The sequence below is a fragment of the Larus michahellis genome, chromosome Z, assembly GCF_964199755.1.
Source record: "Larus michahellis chromosome Z, bLarMic1.1, whole genome shotgun sequence".
NCBI lineage: Eukaryota > Metazoa > Chordata > Aves > Charadriiformes > Laridae > Larus > Larus michahellis.
In genome coordinates this window covers 87,494,925-87,500,453 of record NC_133930.1, presented here as the reverse complement: position 1 = coordinate 87,500,453, position 5,529 = coordinate 87,494,925, and positions in this window count along the sequence as shown.

Sequence of the window (5,529 nt, the reverse complement as noted above, 5' to 3'; positions counted from 1 at the left end):
TGTCTTCTCTCATGATGGCGAGGTAAAGATGGACGACCGACAGGCAAAGCTTCTCGGGGGAGATGTCACTCACCCACCCACACTCACTGCCTGCTGCATATGAGCCCCTCGGTGGCCCATGGACCCTGGCACACAACCAGCGCTGGGGTGCACAGGGGTTCCGGGATGGCTTCTGCAGCAGGGAGGATGCTGAGCGGAGAGGTACCACCTTCGTAAGAAATGTGCTCGAGTCCTCTCTGCCGAGGCGGCTGGCTGGGGGAATTGGGGCCATTTCGGTGTGTACCCATTGTGGCTGAACCCTGCTGTGCCCTCTCCATGTGGTGCTGCAGGAGAAGACAGGCGGTGGCCGGGCGAGACCTGCAGATGGACAATGGTTCCGCTCCCTCCTGGGGACCAGAATAAAACCGCCAGGGCTGCGGACCCCCTTGGCTCGCTGGGGAGCGGGAGGGGAGGGTGGGTGTGCTGGTGGGCCCGCGCAGAAGAAGAGGTGCTGGTGAGGACCTGGAAGGCACACGGGCGGGTGGCTGGGTGGCCTTAAGGGGGCTGAGGTGGCCAGTTGGCTGTATATAGCCCTCCCTGGCCACCAGCCGTACCCCTCAGCGTCACCGAGACGATAACGGCGCTGACACTGATGGGCGCCTGCACAAAGCTGCAGCCTCATCTCCGAGACAGGATAAACTGTTTGGCCTTTGGACAAGATTATTTCTGTTCAGAACAGGATTGTTATCACTTAATTGAAAATAATTATCCAATGCAAATTGGCTTCAAGTTGGCAGGCTGAGTTGAGAAGATGGCGTGTTTCCAAGCTGTCCTGAGGAGAGCTGCGCGCGATGGCAGGGTGAGAGGCTGGGACTGTCCGCAGGGCCGGGGGAGGACACTGTGGGGACGGACATTGTCTGCAACCCCACAAGGAAAATGGGGGGACTCGTCCCGCCTGCCTGGTGCTCACACGCACTGGGGCTCTCCAGTTTGCCTTTCCAAAGCTCCAAAGCTCGGAGAAGCTTTGACACTCCTCGAGAGCGGGACGCATCAGCCCATCGGCAGGTGGCCCCGGCCAGCACCGCCCTGCTCCCGTCTCTGGCCTCAGCTGCAGCCAGCATCCAGCACGGCTGCAAAGGAGACAAGATGCCACTTTGGCCCGGGGCTGGCTCTGAGTCACACACCAGCGTCTTCCTGCTGGGCACCACAGGAGCCAGACACGTCGTTCGGTGAGGGAGTGCTGGGGGAGCCCATGGCGCTGCCACAGCCCCCAGGAAGGTGGTGGGAGAGTTGGCACTGGAACCAGCCTCCTCAAGAGACCTCCACTCAAGTGTAATGGGAAGGTGTTAATGAGCCCATACCCTGTCCTGAGGGGGTCTGCACCTGAGGTTTCTTCACCTGAAGGGTGCAGCTCCCCTGCTGTCAGTCAGGATAGCTGCAGTTGCGTCCAAGGGATGGAATGGAGACAGCTGGTGCTGTAGAGGGGCTGGGCCACAGCCAGGACATGGAAACCTTCCTTCTGGTGCTCCAACCCAAGGGGGCACCTAAGCCTCGGCTGGCCTTATGCCTCTTCTACTGAAGCTGTTCTTGCTACACACAAGCAGACCATCATTCAAAATGTCACTTGCATCAGCGTGTTCTTGCCAGAAAACTTCTAAGGAGACCCAGAGATGCCTATGTGTCTCTGTGAGATTCCTCCCACACCAGCCCCCTCAATAACTGCTGAACCTTCTACTTTTGGGGTCCCTGTAGCCACCCTTGTCTGCAGGATCAATGGGCCACAGTCAGCCAGGGGATCTGCCAGGGAAGACCCTGCCTGATGGAGATCATCACCAGGGGACTTGTCCTGCCCTGGGTGAACACAGGTGCGTGGCCGCTTTTGTTGTGACGCAGCGGTGCTCTCCCTGTCTGTCTACCTCAGGGACAGCCATCGGGGACAGCCGAGCCCAGGGAAAGGCGCAGGGACTCTGTTGTCTGAGGCCATCTGCGCCAGTGGGGATGAGCCCTCCGTAGTGACCAGAGCCCGGTTCTTTGGCTTCCCCTTCAAAGGGAGATGCGGGATCACCCCACCTTGTCAGCTTCCTGCTCCCTTTCCCAGTCCCACTTCTCACTTACGGAGGTGCCAGCAGGCGCCCCCCGGTGCAGGGGTGGCCAGCAGAGGAGGCCACGGCAGATGCCGGTGTGGCCGAGACACCAGCTGACCCCGGCCGGCGTCTGCGTGTCCATGACGCTGTCCTGCCAGCGAGGACCCACACCTGCAGTCCAGGGGCTCTCTGACGCCTTTCTGCCCTTGGTATTTCCTCCTCTCCCTGTTCTTTTTTTTCTGCCTGAATGGGTTTGGATTAGACAAGACCATCCTGAATGCACACAACGCCTCTACCAGTGCCCAAATACACGAGAGAATACTGAGTTTCCACAACAGTTTTTATATGATTTGACCAAACTGGTACAAGGTTAATTAAAACCCCCAATGTTTAAATGCAGTTTCATCAGAAGAAGCGTAAAATGCTTCTGCAAGAATCTCTGTCAGGACTTTTCAAAGATAGTGTACTTTACCCGGCAAAGCACAATTAGACACAGTCAAATATTGTCCTGGTTAAAGACTATTAATTTTCCTTACATTTGTCATGAATTAATTTTTTCTGGCTATATCAATAGTGTTTCCTTTATAAATACAACTGGCTCCTTTACATTGAAAAATTAAATTTGCTTTGATAATGAACTGAGGTGCTAATAATCGTTTTGCAATGCAAAAAAGTGCAATTACTGGCTGCCGTGCCACAGTCAGCTGTAACTGTCTGAAAGTCTGCGTTGGTACCGGCGAACACAGTGACGACAGTTGAGTTACTCGGGGTCACAGGGACAGGACCGTGACAGGCTGAGCGCGGGGCCGTGGGTGTGCAGCTGGTCCCCTCCGGGGCCGGGGCCTTTGCTGCGCGCCCCAGGAGCTGGACCCCGCTCTGCCACCGCCGCCCGCCCAGGCGGCTGCAGGGCTCTTCCGTGCTGTGATGCTGCAGGCTCGCCTCGATTCCCTCTTTGCAGCAGCACTCCCACATGCTGCTGCGGGTCCCGTGGCTGCTCCCCACTGTCATGCTCGTGCCCTGCCACTGCTGCCTTCACGCAGCTGCCCCTGGCCCTGCCGCCATCGCCTGGGAGCATGGCCAACGGCCGGGTGGCCCTTTGCGCGGCTGGGTGCTGTCAGCAGGGGCTGTGCGGCTGCTGGTGTGAATTCCTGCTCCCCAAAAGGCTTGGAGAAGCTATGCCAAGGTGATGAGGCTTTCGTTCCTTCTCCAGGATGTCCCCAGTCATGCCAGCAGCAAGGAGCAGAAGGGAGACGCAGCAGCCAGTTTGTGTCTCCTTGCCTCAAACTTCTGCCCAGGCTGAGGACGGGAGCAGGACCGGACGCCGTAGCTCTCCAGGCCCCCGCGCTCCTCTGAGAGATTTCTGCCTGTCAGGGCACACGCGGTTGGGCACGAGTCTAAACTCTGTTGGCTTTCTTGCACCCATGTAGAAGACAGAAAAGCAGAGGCCTTGAGGTGCCAAATCAGCGCTCTAACGATGACGAGGGGTGTGATCTGCACACAACATCCACTTTAGGTAGTGCTTCCTACCTTTAGCCGAGACGGTTTTGCTCATATATTTTAGAAGTTTAAAAAAGCTCAGAATGTGTGAATGTGTGTATTTTTAAAAATATATCATTTTATAGCTTGGTGTTGACTTTGTTCTTTTGTTGAAAGTAAATCATTAAAGGAAAAATTGTGAGACAAAATGAAAAACCACCGTGCACAGAAAATCCAGCAGGAGTTCAATAGAAACCTCTTAACACACAAGCAAGAGGAGGAGGAGGAGGATAAAGCTTTGCTTGGCCTGCTTCAGCATATGCTGAATTTCCCGTATAGTGGGATTCTTAGAGCTTATGTTCTTCCTAAGCCCCAAAAACCAGGATAAAGATGAATTTTTGCAGGACCCAGTGATTAGGAAGTCAAAATGCTGCAGACAGACTTTACGGTGATGGCAGCTCTCCTGCTCCAGCAGTGCTTTATCGAGTGCACCCACCGACGTTTCGGCAGCAGCAAAGCACAGAGCACCTCATCCATGTGGGCAGCTTCCCTCACATTACCCTGACGTGTTTTTCGCCTGATTTAATAAGTTTTGCAGAGCAGGAGATTCCCTCCTGGTGAACACCTGAGAGGGCTTGTGCCACGCCAGCGAGGAGGAGGACAGGGTTTAGCATTTCAATTCCCTGCTCAAATCATCTTCCAAACTGACACACACACTGGGAGCTGAACACAACCCCATTTCCACCAGGAGAAGACCTTTTGCGGATGCTGGATCATCCTCTTTGCACTGGTGGTAGGGTCTTGGTGGGAGCACCTGCAAGGAGCAGGTGAGGAAGGAGAAATCCCTTTGCCCAAGAAGCAAACCCAGCTCTGGAAGGGGCCAGTCTCTGGCGGGGGCTGCTGACCCGCCGGCAGGAGAATCCAGTCCTGTCTAAAAAGGGCTTGTGAGCCAGGGCGGTGTGAGCGCGCTGCCTCGCTGATTCAGCCTGTGAAAGCCTGAGGTGATGAGGTGTCCTCATCCACCCATCCAGGCAAACTGAGCCTGGGATTGTCTTTTAAATTGATTCTCTCACAGAGCAAAATCTCGGCACTTGGAAGAGCCGTTCAGTGGAGTGTGGGTGGAACAAGATCTGTTGGTAAGAGCGAGACCATCCCGAGGCTCGCGGGTCTGCAGGATCAGACGGGAAGGATCTGGCTCGTCAGGGCTGGGTCTGGTCCAGAGCTGCTGGGGAGGCAAAATGACCGGAGGTAAAGACAAGACAATTTTGTCCTGCTCTCTGCAGGCACCACAGCCGCGATTACACCCGCTGCTTGCTGGGATCAGCTCAACAGCTCAGCTGGGGCATCCTGACCCCAACTCTGCTGCCTCTGGGAGGGAGCAGGGATCCCTGCCCTCGTTGGACAAACCCACCGCAGCAAATCTGTTTCTTGCCCCATGGCAAGAAAACGGTCCCAAAACAGTGCGACTTCCACCCCCTATGCCGTGCTGTGGCGGGAGGTAACTACAGCTGCCTCCCTGCAAGGACTTAGCCTCCAGCAGCTCCTACAGCAGAGCAGCATCCTCCACCCTCTCGCCGGCTCCCAGGGCATGTGCCCGGCTCGGCGCCGTGATGCCACCCCACTCCCTCTGCCCATCTGCCCACCACGGCTCCTGCCCTGCTGTCACCTCTGCCAGGACGGACAACATCCACCCCCGGTGGCAAACGCAGGCGCTGGGACTGGGCCCACGCTTCCAGGCTCGCGCAATGCAGTGGAGGCTGCTCAGGTCACAGCGACCACGCTCCTGCACGTCCGGCAGAGACCAGAGGTGGTACTGCTCTTCCCAACGGAGACCAGCGCTGCTGCCTTAAAACAGCGAAGCGTTCGCCAGACAACTCGGGTTAGGATTTCCAGAGCTGGAGGCAGCGGTGTCCTCTGAGCTGCAGCAAGGGCAGAAGGGCAAAGCCAGCGAGCTCCACTGCAAGGCACAGCAAATCAAATCCCAGTCATG